Raw genomic sequence first — 21679 nt, forward strand, 5'->3', positions numbered from 1 at the left:
GCACATGAACAGAGTGTGACTTGGCTGGAAGGCTGAGTCACCAAAGACCTGCCTGAAACGCACAGTGGCAGCTGGGGTGGCACTGTGAGCAGAGAAAAAATTAGAAGCATGCAGACACTCGACTGGGGGCACTCACATGAGGTGTCTGCACTGCCTTACAGGAGCACACAGAACCTCTGGTATGCAACAACTGGAGGACCCTGGTATGGGAGAAAGGGGTTGGTGGATACACAGAAACCCTAGTTGGGGTCACTGAGGAACCCTGATATGGTGGGGTGAATGGGGGCACACAGAACCCCGTGTGTGTGTGTGGCGGGGGTGAGACTGGAGGATTCTGAGAAGTGGGGAAGGAGGAGACACAGAGCCCCTGGCATAGGGAAAGGGGTGGCAACCAGAGTTGCTGGTATGGAGGAAAGAATGGGGAAACCGGAGAGGTCACAGAACCCCTGCCAGTGGGGAGAATGCAGGAAGTCCCTGAAGATGGAAATGGGAGAGTGGTACACAAGGAGCTTGTGGGGGCATTGAAAGGATGTATGAAGCCCCTGGTATTGCAAGCCAAAGCCTGCAGAAGCTATGAAGTGTGTATCCCCCATTTATAAATTAATTCTATTTAATGCCTAGAATTTTCCTGAGGCAGCTGCTTTCAAAGACAGTTAGCCATCTGTCTATACCCTCAGTGGATTTCCAGTTTTCACATCCATATGTTATGGGCTATCTCTTGTTTGTGTTCTGTGAGGGTTGTATAGCTGGGATGTAGGCCCCTAACTCGGACAGGTGAGAAGGATCTATGTGTTTTAGCGTAGGCCTTGTGACTAAGATTCTTGGGTCTTTCACGTGCCAGATGTTTGAAGTCTCTGAGTAGTTAATCTTTCCCTGTTAGTAAGGAGATAGTGCTGGACTGTAGGTCTTGGTATTTGTCATTTGCAAGGCAAACTTCTGAGCAGGCAAACAGTGGAATTTCAAAGGGGAATGTGAGAGCCTTGCTTGCCAGGTACAGTTCTATGCTCAGTACTATGATGGCCAGTGATGGAACAGTGGTTGCGATCTGCAATGGATGTGGGATATTTTTTTCACCCTGAAGACAGAATGGATTCCAGAGTCTGATGTGTAAATTGATGGCTGTACTAGAAGAAGATTCTTGGTTTGGAAGGGCAAGTATAGACACTATGGGGCATCACAGAGAGGCTGAGGAGTTCTTGGACCAACCAAAGTTGGGAACCATTACCACCTCAAATTTAAGGAAGAAAGGAACTGTCTGCCAAGGAAACACAGGAGATCAGAGAGGAGGCTTGGCAGTTCTAACCACCAGTGGTAAGAAGACAAGACAGCACTCTATACAGTTGGAGGCACACAAGGGTGGGCAGGCTGCGAATCCTCCTGGTCCTCTTCTCTCTGGTAATTCCACACACCTAGAAATTTCCAGTAGTTACCAGGTCCTTAGCACTGAAACAGCTGATTTAATAGAACAGAGAGGACTTTGGGACCCATCTGTGTGGGGCTGCTCAGCTCAACCCAGGAGAAAATCAAATGTGCTCATAAAGAGATCGCCAGTCCTCCAAGACTTTCCTTTTTGGGACTTCTATACTAAGAAAAATGGAAAGAATGTTCTGCAACAACAGACAACAGGATGGTGTGCTGCCTTCTCAGAGCCAAGACACAAGATGTGTCACTAAGATTGGACAGGCTTCTGAAGTTCAGGATCCACTGGTAATGGTGCATGTCGGCACTAACAACATTGCTTTGCGGGATACCTCACTGATTGTAGATGACTTCAGGAAACTCAGAGTGCAGAAGGACGACATCCAAGTGATCTTGGAGCTCATTCTTCTGTCACGAGCAAAGGAAGACAGAAGGCAGAAGATTCTGGAAGTGAATCACTGGCTAGGTAAGTAGTGTAAGTAGAGTGTGTTTTCATTATGTGGAACATTGTTCCACCTTCAATGGGGAGAGGAGACTCCACAGTTTGGATGGCCTCCATCTCAGTAGAAGGGGAACCAATCTTCTTGGAGATAGGGTGGCTAGACTAGCAACAAAAAGAAAGGGTGAAAAGAGGGAACAAATAAGCACTTATTTAGCATAAAATTGAGGTGATGAGAGCAAAATTAATCAAGACGCAAAAGGATTTAAAAAGAAGAAATTCTTTAATTGCCTATGTACCAGTGCTAGGACCCTGGGTAATAAAGAAGAGGAATTGGAATTACTCATTTCTGAGCATAAGTCTACCCAGCTGGTATTGCTGAACCCTGGTGGGAAGATCTGCATGATTGGAATGTTAAAATCACTGCTTATAACCTATTTAGGAAGGATTGAGTGGGCAAAAAAAAAAAGGAGAGGGGTTTTGGCACTCTATCTCAACAGTGGCATTATCTGTTTCCAAATCACTGACACCTTGGAAACAGATGATCTTGAATTCTTATCTATTTAGGACATGGATACATAAAGCACAAGATGGGGTAGATGGTGTTGTGATGGGCTGGATTACAGAAACGCCCCTGGGAGCTGCCAGCTGATGTGCCAAGGCTACCTCTGCTCCTGTTTTCCCTGCCAGCTCAGGACTCCAGCACCCTGTCTTGCTGAGCCAGACACTCCCATCTGCTCCAATGAAGACCCAGGGTCCAAATTACTTGCCCCAAAACTGCAGGTTTACTTGAAAGCAGCTAACAGAAATCTGCTTGTCTTTAACACCCAGATGCCCAACTCCCAATGAGGTCTAAACCCAAATAAATCTGTTTTACACCGTATAAAGATTACAAAGGGTAAACTCATAAATTATTCGCCCTCTATAACATTGATAGAGAGATATGCACAGTTATTTGCTCCCCCAGGTATTAATACACACTCTGAGTTAATAAGTAAAAAGTGATTTTATTAAATACAAACAGTAGGATTTAAGTGGTTTTAAGTAATAACAGAGAGAACAAAGTAAGTCACCAAGCAAAATAAGATAAAATGAGCAAATCTATGCCTAATCAAACTGAATACAGAGATGCTTCAGTAAGTTTTTTCCTCAGACTGGACACATTCCAGGCCTGGACGCAATTGTTTCCCCTGGTACAGCTCTTGTTCCATCTCAGGTGGTAGCTAGGGGATTCTTCATGATGGCACCTCTCCTTGCTTTGTTCTGTTCCATCCCTTTCTATATCTTTTGCATAAGGCGAGAATCCTTTTGTCCCTCTCTGGGTACCCACCTGTACCTTCTTAGTGGAAAGACACCAGGTTAAAAATGAATTCCAGTTCAGGTGACATGATCACATGTCACTGCAAGACTTTAAGCCTTCATTCCTCCCAGCCTGACTCACAGGAAGCCCTGCCAGCCAACAGAGCCATCCAGTCAATTGCCCTGGTTAATGGGAGTCATCAAGTTCCAAACCACCATTAATGGCCCGCACTTTGCATAATGACAACAGCCCCTCAGAGTTATATTTCATATTTCTAGTTTCAGATACAAGAGTGTTACATTTATACAGTTAGGATGATCACACTCAGAAGATTATAAGCTTTGTAATGATACCTTACAAGAGACCTTTTGCATGAAGCATATTCCAGTTACATTATATTCACTCATTAGCATAGTTTTATAAAATCATATAGGCTGTAACATCACAGGTGTCTGCTACAGATCACCACATCAGACTAGAGAGCAGGATGATCAGCTTCTTAAGCACCTTTCTATAATGTGTAGGAAAAGAACTGCATTATCATGTGGGAGTTCAATCTGAGTGACACATGCCGCAAGACTCCTGTGGACTACTAATATATCATTGGACTTTCTAATTATTATAGATGACAATTAATGGATTCAAGAAATGTTGCATCAAACTTGGTGTGTGTTCGTGGGGTAGATGTTATATAATCTTTTCTTGACAGATAAAGAAAAAATGGATCTCAGAATTAAAACTTAACGGTAGCTTAGGTACAAGTGATCATGACTTGATCACAAAGCTGAAAACAATTATGAACCAAGTCATTTGGGAGAAAGAATTTCAACATAAAACTGTGAGTGATAATTGAGCACTATTTAATAACATTTTACTCTATGCCAAAAAATCCACTATCCCACAAGTGAGAGAGAAAGTCACACTGGTTTATAAAATGGCTTAGAGAGGAAGTGAAAACAGCTTAGAGGGGAAGTGAAAATAGATAGATAGATATGTAAATAAATGGGAAAAAGGTGAAATAGGTAGAAATGTGTATAAATCAGAAGCTAGGAATTGTAGAAAATTGATAAGGGAAATCACCAAAGGGCACAAGGAGAAATCTATAGTCAGCAGATTAAAGGCAATAAAAAATTTTTATATGTGGAAAAAAGGAATCTTAATAATGCTATGAGTCCATTATCAAATGGAAATAGTAGAATTATCAATAACACAGAAAAGACAGAAGTGTTGAATAAATATTTTTGTTTATTTGGGGGAAAAAACCAGATGACGGAGTCATATGATGATTTAATACTTTCCATTCCAACTATTAGAAGGATGTTACTAAACCTAGAGATTTTTAAATCAGCAGATCCATATAACTTGCATCAAAGAGTTTTAAAAGAGATGGCTAAAGAGCTCTCTGGACAGCTAGTGATGATTTTCTACAAGTCTTGGAGCACTGAGGAAGTTCCAAAGGACTGAAAGAAAGCTAATGTTATGCTAATATTTAAAAAGGGCTAACAGGACTACCCATGTAATTACAATTACCTACCTTTTTGTAACTGTTGTTCTTCGAGATGTGTTGTTCATGTCCATTCCATTCTAGGTGCGTGCATGCCCACACGCACGGTTGTTGGAGATTTTTGCCATAGCAGTATCTGTAGGGTCGGCAGTAGTGCCCCCTAGAGTGCCACGTCTACGTACAATATATCAGTATACTAAGCATCAGTCTATCAGGCGCTGTCAGCCCTATGCCCTCTCAGTTCCTTCTTGCTGGCAGCTCCGACAGAGGGGCAGGAGGGCAGGTATGGACATGAGTAACACATCTCGAAGAACAACTATGAAAACGTAGGTGTGACGTTCCCCTCTTGTGTTGTCTAGACCGGTGATCTCCTAGGTCACACCAATCCTTGACTCTGGGAGCCAGCCTTACCCTAATCTACTCTGAGAACCCCCACTCCTGGGCTGTTCACGCACAACCTCTGGCATGTAAGCTGCTCCCAGCTACTTGCAACCGAATGATACTAGCCAATATCTCTGGTCCCAGACACAACCCTAGGAACCTCTGTCTTGCAGTGTCCAGTTATGCCCACTGGATGCTGCAGGATTATATGAGTTCATCAGTTTAACAAAGAAATTGATATGTACCAGGCTTGTTATCCCAAGAGGAGTCTCTGACATGCTTCAAACCAAACACACTGCTTCAGCTCGAATAAACAAACAGATTTATTAACTATAAAGCTAGATTTTAAGTGATTATAAGTCAAAACATAACAAGTCAGATTTGGTCAAATTAAATAAAAGCAAAACACATTCTAAGCTGAACTTAACGCTTTTGGTGTCCTTACAAACTTAGATGCTTCTCACCACTGTCTGGCTGGTTGCTCTTCAGTCACTTGATGTGGTGTCTGTAAATATAAGTGGAAGAGAAAGGAAGAGCATGGCAAACATCTCTTCCTTTTATCATGTCCTTTCCTTCCCTTGGCTTTGGCCCCCCTTACCCCATTCAGAATCAGGTGAGCATTACTAAGTCTTTCTATCTATTCTAACTATACTCCTTTTTTAAACTACAGGTACTAACTAACTACGAACTAAACAAAGTCCAAACAGGGAAAGCTATAACAGAGAGCTGGAGCAGAGCATTTCTGAAGCAGTTCACTGCCGGCAAGAAGGAACTGAGGGTTGGGGGAGCGCACAGCGCCCCTTATATGGGTGCTGCTAGGGAAAAAACTTCCAGCACTGGTACATGTTGTGAGCATGTACACCTATTGTGGAATGCACATGAGCAATCACTCTAAGAACTGTACCTGGCATACTCCAATGGAGGGACTCACCCTAAAGTGAATGACATTCGCTAGGCAGGGGACATGGGTTCCAAAGCCCAATGAATTCAGAGAGGGGGGTGGCAGGTACTTGTACCTCCTGGTGTGGGCCCTGTTTAAGGGCCCTAGACAACATGTGACCCTTCCTCTCTCCATGGTATAATAAAAGAGCGAATTTAGATTTAGTTGAGAGTCTTGTTACATGCTGAAATCACTGATACCTAGGTCTATGTATTAGACCTACCTTTGGGACAGTGTCTGTATTGCAAGAGACCACACAGTGTGCACCAGCAGTGAGGCTCCCCCACTAACAGCTGAAATTACTGAGAGCTGTGTTGGGGGGGCGGGGGGCGGGCTGAAGACATCTTGGTGAGTGGCCAGCCGGACAGCTGGTGGAGAGATGTGGCCAGCAGGGTGGCTGATGGAGAGGGCCAAGGCAGAGCCCCGCAGAGGCACGGCAATCGGCCATTGGGGCAATGAGCGAGTGCCCAAGCAGTGGAGCATCTAAGGTGCCTCCTTACCACCCCCTCCACACAGGGTATGAGGTGAACTCTGTGGTTGCCCTGGCCAAGGACAGCAACTATGGGTGGGGTGCAGTGAAAGGATGGGCACATCAAATGGACTTTTAGGTTGCTAGACTCAAGAACCTGAGGGGAAAAGGACACGTGGGGGAGGGTCTTTTGCTCGTGCTATGTCTTTATGAACCATAGTTGCAGTGTTTTCCCAAATTAATGCTGAGTTACTTCCCTCCTTTTATTAAAAGTGTTTGCTACACTCAGACTCTGTGCTTGTGAGAGGGGAAGTATTGCCTCTTGGAGGTGGTGTGTAATTGTCCCAGGTCACTGGGTGGAGGCTCGAGCTGGTTCTTTGTTGTATTGTTGAAAAGGAACCCCTAGATACTGAACCCGGCTCTTGTTGGCTCCACCTGGCAGAAGGGTTACATGTTCAGTGTTCTCACAAATACACTTCTTGTGCACAGTGTTTTTGTAGCTATGTGGGTCTCAGGATATTAGAGACACAGTGGGTGAGGTTATATCTTTCCATTGACCCAACTTCTGTTGGTGAAAAAGACAAACTTACATAGAGCTCTCTTTAGGTCCAGGAAACCAAACATGCTAGTATTCAGGGACTCATTACTGGCCTCAGACAATGTAGAACTAACATTTTTGACTGAGCTACGGGTTCAAGCAATGAAAATGAGTTTTGCATCCAAAAGACATTGTACTAAAAAATGTCAGTGTGAATTATGCAGCAGCAACCCACCCACCGCTTCTTCAACAGCAGCTGACTGAAGAGCCTTCTTGCATATGTGAAGATCTTTGAAACATTTAACAGATGTCCATCAAGTATGACAAGGCTTACTCAGCATGAATGAAATTGAGTGCTGCACTAAATGACTCAAAAATGGTGGTTGGTGCTTGTTTTGAAAAACTGGACAATGCTTTCCATTTGACGTGATGAGACGTGTCAGATTTCCAACATCACCAATGAAAAGCCGCATGGTATGGGCAGCTCATCCATAACACAAAGTATGGATGCTCATTTATCAACAACGACCAAGCAGCTTTTGTATTGGCTGCATTGTTGGTCACAATCAAACTAATCTTCCATAGACCCGATTCATTTATTGTATTTTTAGACTAGTTACCAATACATTGGATTGTGTGGTGATGCTCAGTTTTGCACTGGAATGAGTAAAATACTGGTTATGGAGTTGTTACCATAAAGCTGATGGCACTCTTTGCACACCTATTGCTCCATCCATCAGACACTAGAGACATGTGAAGCATTTGCACAATAAGAACATCAACACTCATTTTCACATCATCTTAGACATCCTGCAAGCCATTTCCTACTTGGTACTTTGTAAACTGGATGTAACTTGAGAAAAAATTCTAGCATATAAGGATTTTCAATATATAAGATGGTATATATAGCTGGCATAAATACCTCTTGCAAACGTACTGTCAAATTTGTTTTTCTGGTCATGGGATATTCTATCCAAAAATCTTTTTAATATCAATTTAATGAACAGCTGAAGTAGTTATTCCAGGAGTAGTCATTTTCAATGCTGATGCAGATGGAGTAGCAAAATTCTTATTAGAAGCTAATGAAAGTGAAGCTAATTCCATTTTTTCATCACCCATATCACTGCCTTCATCAAAAGAGTCTATGCTTTGTGCTGATCCTGCCAAAGACTAAAAAGGAGAATGCACAGAAGAAAACACATTTTGATACAGACTAGCTTTCCCTTTCTTGCTGTTCGACAACCTATCTTTGACAGCAGTTGGACACGTATCACGAAAATTCAGTGTGTCACATTGGCAGAAGAACAGAACTTCCACATAGCCATGTTCACGTCTAGTGAAACATTTCCACACAAATGGTTTCGACTTTCCTGGACTCTGAATAATGCCTTATGTCACTGCTTTTAATGTCTCACTACTTCTGGAATGCTCTCTAGATTGAAATATAAGATATTTCACAATCAAGCAGTAGCTATTCAGTTCAATTTCTAACTGCTGTTGTTCCAAAAGATTCCAGCCAATCAACATGTTTTCATGCATTCCTCCCAGGACCCTTACAGACTCTGAGATCACATGGAGTGAGAGGAGCCTGGTGACCTCTCCTCCTTGCAGAAAACACAATGGACTCATAAGTATGAGCAGAAGGCAGCGCAGGAAAGGAGAGGCTTCTACAGAGATGTGATGTAACCCCATTCCATTAATGTAGACCTTTTCATAATATCTGCAAGGTTTGGCTGGAGAGATGTGTGTCTACATGAGCATGATCGTGGTGGTAGATGTTATGAAGGGAATTTTTGTTGAAAGGGCCAAGTGAGGTTCATTTATATGGTCAGTTAATGTGGCTTGCTTGCCTTGTAATGGGCAGGAGAGATGTTGGGGGTGTGTGGTTAAGAGCTGCGATACTTTTTTCTTAAAGGAGATGTTTAATCATTGTGCATCTTTTCTCTTTGTGTTGGGAGTTTAATGACTGTGAATCCTCCTCCTCCCTTCTGAGTTAATTGTTGTATGTTTGTCTAGTCATTTTAGATTGTAAACTATTTGTCTTTGGCCTTGTTTAATGTGCTTTGTAAATCACCATGTACATCGATGGCCTGGTATACAAATAGTGATATATGTACATATGATGTTTGTTTTAGAAGATTCTAGCCAATCAAAATATTCCACTTTCAGTTAGTTCACCTTTTCCCCAACAGGTGCTATAGCATATAGTAAAGTGAGTGATTGACATTTAGGTCATGTCTACACTACTACTTATGTCAGCAAAACTATGTTACTCAGAGTATCCAAGCATGAGGACTCCATTGCTGCTACCCCCAATACACAACTTTTATTGTGTCTTTTGACCTTCTGTGGGCACATGTGGTACCCCAGAACCTGCCCCCGATGATGTTATCCCCCTAATGAACTCTATACCAGCCAATGAGATTATGAGGTATTTGACACTTAGCAAATAGTTTATTCATCAACAAGCAACAGAAGCTGAATGACATGATTTCCTTGAACAATACAGCAGTTGATAGATCACAAGAATTGCTTTATTCAGGCAAAGCAAAGCATCATCATGCAAACCACGCTATACCCACCATGGAATTTAATCTTTGGACATAGAATAAGAGCTGGTAATTGATCTTAGTTTTCCCAAGTGTCTAGGTTACCCTGAAATCCTTTAGCCTGCTACAGAAGACAACAAATATTATAAACCTCCTTGTGTTATACAACTAGCCTACCCAGCAGCCTAAATGTTGTTTGGTGATGAGTTTGACATTTTGCATGTAGTCCTGTCTCTGTGAAATTATTTCTACCACAAAAAAAAGTGCTTTACATACAACCCTCCCAACACACAGAATAAAGAACAAGAAAATAAACAGCTCCATCCAATATCTATTGTTAGTGATATACAAGGAGGAGGAAAATGCATAAAGATTGCTTGATACTGCACTTTGTTACCCCAGTCCAACTCCAGCCACAGAAAAAACAAAAGAATATGAGACAGCCAAGTAAACTTATAAAAAGAAGTTACCATGTTTATTCAAATGTATTTTTTTACTGCTGCCTTCCTAAACTGTCAGAGAGATCTCAGGGCACGGCACCCGTCCTTCAGAACTGGTATAGATTGTTAGAACTTTAGTTTTGAGACAAAGGTGATCTTTATCAGAATAAATTGGCTCTTCACCAGCCACTTAATGATTAACATTTTAATCACCCTATTAAAATGTCAATTATTAAGCAAAGTTATTTAAGTATTAAGTGTTTAGCTGCAGTCCAGAAGTAGCAAGACTCTGGAGACAGACGTTGGTGCATCACAGAAGGAACTGAAGGCCAGGGTTAATTTGGAGGAGTTGGCAAGCAGGGAGAATAAAGCTCTGAACTTTCATGTGTAAGTATCTTTGGCAGCTTGCAGATCTACCACAGTCCAGTGAAGGGGTGCTGCCCTGCACCTGTAGTAGAGGCAGGAGAACGGGCTTGGGGGCAGGAAGTGCAGAAGGAGCCAGAGAAGGTATGTCTATACTGCATAGTCAACACAGGGTCAGACTAAGGTTTAAGCCCAAGCCCCACTACTGTCCACACACAAATCAGTCTGACTTGGGCCAGAACGCCCAGGATCATGGCTCCAGCATGATACAAGGCTGAACCCAAGTCCCTGCTGTCATGTAGGTCCAAGCCCAGACATTTTACATTGTGGATACTCCTGAAGTCCAGGTTGCCAGATGCGGGTCTGGAAAGTCTGCCCATCACCTGCTACAACTCTAGTGTTTCCAAACCCTCCCATCCCAACATTTCCAACTCGATTTCCAGAAACCAGAATCAACGTCTCAATTCTACCGGGGGAGAGAGGCACCCTCCAACTCGCTCTTCTCAGGCATACAGTGTCCTTGTCCCCCCCCGGAAAAGGCAGATCATAGTGGGCTCCTTGTGCAGGGGGCCATGAAAAACAAGCGGTTGAAATGATTGAAAATGGCCATGGGACTGGTCATAAGTGCAGATCTCACCCACCTGACAGTGGCCACTGCTGCCCTCAAACAGACTGCCAAATTGGCTCTTCACATGCAGAATACCTTGCAGGGACTGATTAAAACCATAACTGAGGCTGAGAACCAACTGACATTGGATTTGGTGTGCTCCCAGCTCCAACAATATGTAACCCAACAACTCTGTATCATAGGCATGCTATATTTCTGTGTATGTAAAAGGCCAATAGTAGTAACCTTAGCCACTGTGTCAGAGGGAGGGTGTGTCAAGGTTTTTTCCCCACTTTGAATTTTAGCGTCCAAAAAGTGGGGACGTGCAGGACCTTCTAGAGCTTAATCCTAGCTTAATCTGATGACACTGCCACCAGCCCAAAATATAAGTGTTTTTGGGCCACACTCTTTCTGTTCCCCAAAAACCTTCCCTGGGGAACCCAAGACCCAAATTCCCTTGGGTCTTAAAAAAGGAGAAATAAACCACCCCCTCTTCCCCTCCCTGGGTTACCTGAGAGGCTACACTGATCCAGAAACTATTGGATCTTAAAAACAAAGAGGAGATTAACCTTTCCCCCCTCCTTTCCCCCACATCCCTGTGATTCAGACCCAATCCCATGGGTCTTAAAAAAAAGGGAAAAATCAATCGAGTTCTTAAAAAAGAAAGCTTAATTAAATAAGAAAAGACAAGGTAAAATATCTCCGTAAAATCAGGAATGGTTAAATGCTTCAGGGATATCAGATCATAGACTAGAGGGACTCTCCACCCCACCCATTAGCCCTGAGATTCAAGTTACAGCAAACAGAGGTAAAAATCCTTCCAGCAAAATACACATTTACAGTAAGAAACAAACTAAGACTAATTGCCTTTCCTGGCTATTACTTACAATTTTGAAACATAAAAGACTGATTCAGAAAGATTTGGAAAGCCTAGATGGACGTCTGGTCTCTCTTAGTCCCAAGAGCGAACAACACCCAAAACAAAGAGCACAAACAAAGACTTCCCTCCACCAAAGATTTGAAAGTATCTTGTCCCCTTATTGGTCCTCTGGTCAGGTGTCAGCCAGGTTCACTGAGCTTCTTAACCCTTTACAGGTAAAAGAGGCATTAAACCTTAATTATCTGTTTATGACAGGGTGAAAACCAAAATGGTGACCTCATAACAAAATATTGATTCGGGGTCAAGGGGGAGGACTGTCACAGGCCCAAGGATTCCCTCCCTCAAAGGGGTCCCCTGGGAAGGCAGATCAGCATTATATATGGCTAACGCTGTTGCAAGCATCACATGGCATTTTGGGAAGGCTCAAAGGTGGAAGATTCCTTTGCAGGTTGTGAGAAGCCAGAGGGGGAAGAAGGAAGAGAGCAGAGAACAGGTTAACTCAACGCTCCAGCTAGCTAGCTCAGTCTGATAATAAGAAGCTATGCTGGCCCTAGTCCAAAGTCATGGAAATCAGCAGCAGTGTTTCTCTCTCACTCAGCCACAAACAGCCATGGAAAAAAGAAAAAGTACACTGGAACAGGGTTGCAGAGATGAAAAACACAGGCAAGATGATGGGGGTGGGAGAGGGAAGCAGAGCTGTGCATCCCTGGAGCTGGTGTGTTTTGGGGAAAGCTGAGAAGGCCATAGAAAGCCAGTTTGGACTGGTACAAAGAGCACCCGGAACAAAGGGCCCTGAACAAAAACCCTCCCAAGAGCCAAAGCAAGTTGGAGATTACTGCAGACCCTGGATGACCTGGGCCCAGGACAGAACTCCTGTCCACCTTTCCCCCTCTTCTTCTTACATTACTCCAGGCTTGGCCAGCCTCAGGTAGAACATATGGAAGTATGAAAGTGGGTTAGGGCTTGAGGCACTAATGCTTTCTTCCTTCCTCTGACTGATGTGGGGAGCGCCCATCACTCTCCAGTGTTATTTTATTAATAAGGCTTTAAAACTTAGACACTTGGTGTGTTTCATCGTCTCTTCCCCAAAAGATCACATGGCCTCAGCCTGATCACCTGACACCTCAGGGAGATTGGTAACAGAAATCTGTCACAGGGCAACAAGAGCTTTCAGTGCCACTCGAAAGGAGGTCTGTGCTGGCCAGTGTTTTTTGTGTGAATAAAATAAAGCCCACTGATAGAAAGTGTCATCTTTGGACCTTGAATGGAAGCAGCCCTTTTGAAAGAGTAGAAAATGTAATTTTGTATCATGGTCAGACAATCTGCTCTTTCATTTTCCTTTCAAAGCCCTTCCAGTTCTGCCTGGAGGACCTCCAACAACGGTCAAGGAGCAAGAGAGTCTGAGATGAGATTCTTGGTAAAGTCAATCAGCAGATTGTGCACCAGAAAGATAAAGATTCAAGAAAGGTAATGAGAGTGAGAGAGGCTGCACAGCATGAGGATAAACTGGCGGCACAGTTTTTGGAGCATGACTACGGGTACAGGGAGGAAGACAGAGCGCAGCAGAAGTAGTTGTTTGAGTGATTGCTTGCGCTCACGGCCACCAGCCTGCAGGCTCCAGTGCCAGCTCCACTGCTGTCTTCAATTCCTGCTCCTGCCTCACAGCTGAGTTCCCTCCACATGATCACATCCTACAAACTGTGCAGTTTGGACAATTCAGGGGGTGGCTGGACCATGTCATAGGCAATAAACACTAGCACATGGAATGGTCAAATGTGCCTTGTGCAACCCTTGACTCCAGTCCAGTTGCAACTCACATGTGTAGATCACCCTAGAAAAACCAGGGAGAACAGGAATGGGGGACACCTAGCAACAACTGTCCATTTCATTTGCTAACATGCACTATTCACCGGTTTTGTGCTGTTTGATTATTGTGTCATATGTTTGGATGGCAGCTGGTCCACCACTGTGTTTTTTACATTGCCATTTCGTATTTAAATACATTTAAGTGTTGAATTTGCACCTAGGGCTTCCTTAGTTTTATTTTACGTAAGGAAGTTGAACTTTATCACAATAAACTTCATACATTAATTCAATGAATGTCATCACAGTAATCCATAAGCTGTGGGTCAAAGTATATGGCCAATTTCTATGAACTGCATAAAAAAATCTCCACGCACGTTAGCATAGTGATCAGTACCCTGTGTCTAGAGGTACATTAAATGTATTTACAAAGTTCATAATACATAAATGTCCCAGAGCTGCCTCACACGCAGGAACAGCACAATTACAAATACCATTGCATTCCCTCATGCTTGGGACTGTGCAAAACACCCATGTGGTGCACAGAGCATCCCTGATTTCTGTTGTGTATGTGGCTCCTGACCCAGTAATGACAGGTGTATTTTCTAGCTGTGTGTAACAGCTCAGCAATGTCTTGAGTCATTCATAGCAAAAAGGTTCTCCAAAACATTGCAAGCTACAATAATGCAGACGACACCAATATCCAAATGATTCTGAAGACAGCACCAATAGGATTTCAATCTGCCAAATGCACATTCCATCATCACTCTACAGCTACTGAGCGTACAGCTGAACCATCTTTTGTCAGGGCCTCTGAAATCAGCATTCAGTTTCTTAAGTCGTGGCACAAGGGGGTAAGCAGGGGCTTCTAGAATTACAGTGGAGATAGTAACTACATTTATAACAATATCATTCTTTGGGAATAATGTCCCAGCTTGTCCATGAAGTTAAAGTGCCAATCTCTGGCATCAGATACCTTGCCAGTGCATCCCATTAGTACGTATGGACTATGAAAAGAGTGGCAAAGAACCCCACTCAACTGATCTTTCACCTAAGCTGACAAAGGACATGAGCACTTTGGACATTGCAGGAAATTCTGACCAGAGAGGTTGATAGATTCATAGACTCTAGGACTGGAAGGGACCTCGAGAGGTCATCGAGTCCAGTCCCCTGCCCTCATGGCAGGACCAAATACTGTCTAGACCACCCCTGATAGACATTTATCTAACCTACTCTAGTTTTTTTTTTCTTTGCCTGACATTTCCCCTGGTCTACCTTAGCTATCTGAAGGAATGGGAAAACGTTTGGGATCTTTGGTTACTGTAATGTGACTTTTTAGGGAAAAAAAACAGTAAAACTGGTTTTGGTGACCTTGTCTGGCAAATCTTTATCTGTTTGCCTTCAGGGTCTCTCCCTTCACTGCCTTCCCAGGATCTCAAAGGAGGGGAAAAAAATCTGGCTTTTGGTTCTTAAAAAATCCCTCACCGCTGCTCAGCATGTCCAGGTTCCTTCCTCACTCAGAACTTTAGGGTACAGATGTGTGGGACCTGCATGAGAAGCGCTAAGCCCATTACCAGCTTAGATCGGTCTGGCTGCCACCATTACAAGCACTTACTTCCTTGGGTAGCTGAGAAACTTCACCAATTTCCTGGTGAACACAGATCCAAACCCCTTGGATCTTAAAACAAGGAAAAAATCAATCAGGTATTAAGAAAAAGTTTTAATTAAAGAAAAGAAAGGTAAAGAAAACCCTCTGGGAAAGATTAGCATACCAGCTACTCTCACAGACAGATTCAAAACACAGAGGATGTGTCCCCTGGGCAAAAATTAGTACACCAATGAAAATCCAAAAACCCAATTTGATTCTACCTCTAATTGCACAAGACAGGTTACAAAGAAATAAACATAAACCTATTTATTCCTTTCTAAAACTTACTACTCTGATAAAATGCGGGTTCCTGATCTTTTTCACTCGGCGAAACTGAAAACTAACAGAATGAAGAACTGTCCTTAATTTGAAAAACTTTCCTTCCTTTGAAACATCTTGTCCCCATTGGTTCCTCTGGTCAGGTGTCAGCTAGGCTAGGTGAATTTCTTAACCCTTACAAGTAAAAGAAGCATTAACCTAACTATCTGTTTATGACTAGCGTGCACAGACAGCTGTTGGGTCAGAGCATTGAACCAGGGATTAAACACAGACATTCAGCGCATGCCTATATGCGTCTGGAAGCGTCCAGTCAAGAGCTACAGCAGCGAGGATGTTGAAGCACACATCAGGGAGTGACAACCCACTGATCTGATTGCACCCTAGAATGTGACATTGCTTCACAAAGCTCCACCAAAACCCTCCTCCCACCAGTTTGACTTGCCAATGCCAAAGTGGTGAGCTACACAGATGCAGGAGCCAGGAATAGCCAGCTTCCCACTGGCTATTGGGACCCTGCTTCATGACCAGCCCATGTCTCTGTACTAGAGGGCCAGGGCAAGCTGATCAATAACTTCTAGAAACATCTGCTGCTTCATGTGAAAATTCTGACACCCGGCGTGTCCACACGAAGATGAGATCCCACCACTTTGTGCTTATGGCTTGTTCCAGAAGCACTGATCTATATCTAGGGATGGGCACTCATGACAAGGCATGAGCAGCATCACTGTGGGTGTGGCTGCCATGTCAGTACCGTCCTCAAAAGGTGCCTTTTGCAAGTTCTAGCCTGATACTGAAATGTCCACCAGCATGACACAGATGCTCTACTTGATTCCTAAAACAGAATGAAAGTATGAGCTGGAGAAGTTCTGCTTGCGGACTGAGATCCATGTTGACAACTTCAGCTGCTGGGATGTTTGGACCCCAAAAAGTGGCTGGCTTTAACACTTCTCATTAAGTCCTGGGGCTAGTTAAGTCCCCCCCCAGTACCCTATGAATCAAGTCCTAGAGTGACTAAAGAGGGAACAGCATTAGGAACCAGGGAAACACCCCCACACAGGAGATCTGACTCAGGTCTGTGTAGTGCAGCATGGACATGTCAGCATAGTTGCAAGGCCTGGCTTTGAAATGCAGTATGGATTTGCAAGCGTAGGCTTGAAAACAGCTACAGGCATAGGTGCCACAGACCCAGGTTTACTATGCAGTGTAGACATAGCCAGAGAAGGGCAGTTGGAGCCAACACTAGCTGAGGTCAGAAGCAGGTGCCAGAAGGCTGATAAGACCGCACCACATCAAGGAAAAAAACAGCAATATTTTACTGTATACAACAAAAGGAATCAAGGCTGGATATGAGTCTGGAAAACTGGGCTGGGAAGAGAGCTGGTTAAAATACTCATACCTATAGTTCAGATTGCTAAGACAAATTCAAGGGAAGCATATCACACATTTGGGGGAAATTCTTAACATTAATCTATGGAAATCACAGGCCAAATTAACGTAGATCTTAAACACGCACAAAAGCCAGGTCACAGCTAATGGAAATCACTTCTAACTGCTTTGAAATTGATTTACATCAACTGAGGATCTGGCCCCAATTCACAACACACACACATACACACTTATGTAGCAAAATTCTCAGTGGCCAACGCTCACCAAATTTTAATACTTCTGCACAAATATGGAAACTAGAGCAGGAACATTTAAAAAGTTGATTCCAGCTGTAGTTATTACTGGATACAATGGTATTCTCCATTTAAGTATAGGAAACACTCTCTGAACCCTGTAACACTTCTGAAACTGGAGTGAGCTTTTTGAATGCACCCACTGTATTTTTCTATAGGATCAAGTTTGATGTTTTTTATAACATTAACAATTCTTGTTTTCTTATATAATAGACTATTTACAAATCTGATATAGAGTTGTTTGATCTGTTTGTCAAGTACACATTTGTTTCTAATGTTTGGATACAGTAGGGATACATGCAATTATTTTGCCTAGTAGAGATTACAATTTAGAGATGCTTACACAGAGGTGCTTGAATGTAAAGAATTTTGTTTTGTGGAGCTTGTACCTGCTTGTGTGGAAGGTCAAACTTTTTACAAGTTTTGGATGATTAAGTTCAAAGTATTAATTTGTATAACACGCATTCTGAGAAAAAGATAACAAGTTCGGTTCATTTAGGAAGGTCTACACTACGGGGCACATGGAGTAACACATTCTGCATGCTCAGGTATCATAGTGTAGAGTGAGACCTTCTCGTGCGTAGAGTGCCTAACACACCTGAAATCTAGGATATATTACACTTACTCCTCTCTGTACACCCAAGCAGTGCTCCATGTCATCTATACTACTATTTTAGTATTAGCAGTATAGTGTCCTGCTGCCTCCTTGCTGCTAGAACCTTTCCCTGCTGCAGTGAAAGACTAGCAGGAAGAGGCTCAGCAGCTCCCAAAGACTTTCTCTGCTGCCTCTCCATTGCCAAGCCTTCACTGCTGTGTATAGCTAACACACTGCAGAGAGCAGGTAAGTCTGTCTTTCATGGGGATGTAGCTACACTACCCTACACATTGCTGCAAGCATAGGCAAGGTGCAGGACATCGTAAATTAGAGTATTTTTGTACAGAGGCAGCATTAAGGGTGCTTGAATTCAGCGCAAAATTAGAATGTTTAATGGAGTAAGTGCACAAACTGTGTAAAGTTGAATTGTTTAGGTAACCATAGCGTGTGATTTCCAGACGTTTAAGTTTAGGGTTTTTGGGGGTGGGGGTGCGGAGGGGGGGGGATATAAATGTGTTCAATAGAAATAGTCTATGTGCTTAAAATGAAATTTACATTTTTTGTTCTGAATTACACTAATCTATTCAGAGATATGCAATCCATTATTTCATTGTTTCAGTTAAATTCCTAATGCATAAGTGTCCACATCACAATACTGTAAACCACAACTGGCACCTTGGATATCAGTGATGAAACAGATCACAGACTGAACGTTAAGTCTTGAGACTTGCTAGGTATGAACTGCCATATCTTTGAAAATACCCTTGGGCCGGATAGGCTGAATTGAGTACCTGCTGCGCTGGTAGTGGTTCAGGATTGAATACGAATCGAAGAAACCGTTTTATGAGAAGGGTGAACTGCCACATGAAATATGAGACGAAGGACGAGGTGCAAAGCAATCGTGGAGTCTAGAGAGGGAATTATGGCTGCAAGGGTCAACCACTTGAACTTTTGTTGTTTCACATATTTGTTCAGAGTCTGAGGACTAGTGTTGGCCTCCACCTTTTCTGGGAACCAGAAAGTACTTGGGAGTAAATCCCTTATCCTGTGTGCTGCACCTAAATGTAGAATAGAGTAAAATCTCATACCAGAAATTGATCATGATATAGTACCCCTGAAAGTGTAAAAAAAGAGTTACTAACCTTTAACTGTGCTCTTCGAGACGTGTTGCTCATGTCATTCCACATTAAGTGTGCTTGATGGGATGGTGCACTTTGCCTGAGATTTCCCCCTCGTAAGTGTGCACGACTATGCCTGAGATTTCCCCTCATTAGTATCAGTTGTGTCCAGCTCTCGTGTCTCTGTGCCTGCGCTTATGCGCCCATACAAGGGGCACTACTTGCTTCCCACACTCAGTTCCTCTTGGCATCTAACTCCCAACAGAGGATAAGAAGTGGCTTGTGAAATGAAGATAGCAACGCTTCTCAAGAGAACACGTTACAGAAATATTAGTAACGCGTTTTTCCCTTCAGTGCTTGACTCATGGCCATTCCACAATAGTGACTCACAAGCAGTACCCAAGGAAGATGAGTTGGGAGTTCATGGGACAGGTGGTCTGCACACAAGTACTCTCGAACCTGACATCATTCTCAAGTCTGTTGGTGATGGCATAGGCGAGAGAGTGTATGTTACTTTGACCAGGTTGCAGCCCTGCAGATTGGAGTGGGACCTGGGCAAGAAACGCTGCCGAAGAAGCCTGGGTCTTGTGGAATGAGTGGTCAAGGCGTGCGAGGGGAATGTTCACCTCTTCGTAGGATGCCCAAAGCAGGTGGTTATCAGGAATGAGATTCTCTAGCCTGAAACGCAGGCCTTTCATCCTCACTGTTATTGCCATAAAGAGGTGCATTCGATCTACGCAACAATTAAGTTTTCTGATGTAGAAGGTGAGGGCGTACTTAACATCCAACGCATGAAGCCGCTGCTCTTCCAAATTCTTGTTTTGCTCGGAAAGAAAACTGTCAGAAAGATGGCTGGCTGGCATGAACAGCAAGACCACCTTTGACAGGAAGGCCAGATGGGGGTGGCTGAGCCTTGCCAAACACATTGTATGGTGGTTCTGACATATTAAGGGCCAGGAGAGAAACAACACATGGCACAATGCTAGCAGCTCAAAGGAGGCCGTGAGTTTCAATAGGACAAGGTTAAATCCCACAGGGGAATTGGTTTGCGAACCTGAGGGTAAAGCCTCCCTAACCTTTAAGAAAGCGGATTGTCAGGTCATGAGAGAAAACTAACTTAGACGCGCCCACAGGTGGGTGGAAGGTCGAAATTGCTGTAGTGCACCATGATAGAAGCAATGAAACAAGCCTTGCTGTTTTAGTGGAACAGGTATCCAGAACAGATTGAAGGGAAGACTGACTCGGAGAGACGTATCAGAAATGCTTCCACTTTGCAGATAAGTAGCCCTTGTAGATGGCTCCCTACTTCCAGCAAAATCTGGTGGCTTGTTCCCAAATAGGTTGCTCCTCCGGTTCAGCCATGGAGTGTTCCATGCAGTTAGGTAAAAGACGAGGTTCAGGTGAGAAATGACTGTGGTCCTGTGAGGTCAGGACCAGGCAGAGTGGGAATGGTGGTGGAGTGCGTATGATAGGTCTAGCAGGTGCCAAATCAGTGCTGGTGTAGCGCGCTGAGGCTATACCTCTCACATTGTCCGCTAGATTTTCGAAGACCTTGTAACCAGAGTACTGAAGGAAATGCACAGAATAGGAGCTTTGTCCATAAAAGCAGGCAAGTGAAGGGGCCTGGGCTGTACCTGTGCAGCGAGCAAAACTGATGCCCTTTCCTGTTATGACTGGTGGCAAAAAGGGAACCTTCCCCCAGAAAATTTTGGAATAGAAATGGTGAGATCTGGGTGAAAGGACCATTTATGGTCAGAGGAGAAAGATCTGCTGAGGTTATCTGCCAGAGTGTTCTGGGTTGCTGGAAGATGGAAAGCCTTGGGGGATAGAGTTCTTCATGCAGAATCTCAGACGGATGGCTCCTGACGCAGGATGGAGAAGTGTGCTCCTCCTGATTTTTGACTGCAACACATGGCCGTGGTGTTTCCATCAATACTCCACACTACAGTGTGTGTAATCTGGGGGAGAAACACTTGACAAACTAAGTGGACCACTTTGAGCTCCCGATGTTTATGTGGAGGGAGAGGTCTTCCAGGGACTGCAGCTCCTGTTGTTCTGAAGTATCAAGGTGGGTCTCCCAGCCTAAGTCTGAAGCGTCCGACACCAGGACACTGACTACTTGGGAGGAACAAAGGATGCCTGCCATTGCTGATAGGAAGGTCCTCAACTATCAAGGGTTGCAAGGATTGGGCTGGAACCATAAGCACTGAATTCAAGTGGTGTCCGTTCAGTGAGCACCTGAAGCTAACCACATCTGGTAGGGGCTGAGCTGCAGTCTTGCATGAGGTCCACATAAATGCATGGGGTCATGTATCTCAGGGATTAAGCAAACCAGCTGTTTGTGACTGAGTGGCCATGACCTCGGATATCAGGTCCAATGTTGTCTGGAATCAAGCCTCTGGAAAGCAGATCTGACGTGGGTCAAGTCTAGTACCTCATGATTAACTATTCTGTACAGGAATGAGAGTCTACTTTTGTTTATCACAGGCCCAGAGCTCTGAAGGTAGTTTGGACAGGGTGATGCTGTTTCTTTACTTGATGTCTGAGTGGCCCTTGATCAGCCATTGTCGAGGTATGGGTAGACTTGGACCTCCTCGCCTTCTGGAGGAAGAACTACCACTGCCATGCATATTGTAAAGAGCCAGGGGGCCTGCAGATAGGCCAAAATGGAGGACAGTGACTTAGTATGGGTCTGGTTACTATAAACTAAAGAATCTTCTTGGCCTTA

At 43.7% G+C, this 21679-nt stretch overlaps 1 long non-coding RNA gene across 1 annotated transcript in view; it reads right to left on the reverse strand.

Annotated features, from left to right (window-relative positions):
* Positions 1-18944: 18944 nt before the first annotated feature.
* The window catches only part of LOC142046966 (uncharacterized), an 8171-nt gene continuing 5436 nt past the window's right edge, over positions 18945-21679 (reverse strand). Inside the window, exon 3 of the long non-coding RNA XR_012656073.1 lies at positions 18945-18975. This is a non-coding gene — a long non-coding RNA (uncharacterized LOC142046966). The remainder of the gene's footprint in view (positions 18976-21679) is intronic.

The sequence above is a fragment of the Chelonoidis abingdonii genome, chromosome 6 (assembly GCF_003597395.2).
Source record: "Chelonoidis abingdonii isolate Lonesome George chromosome 6, CheloAbing_2.0, whole genome shotgun sequence".
Lineage (NCBI taxonomy): Eukaryota > Metazoa > Chordata > Testudines > Testudinidae > Chelonoidis > Chelonoidis abingdonii.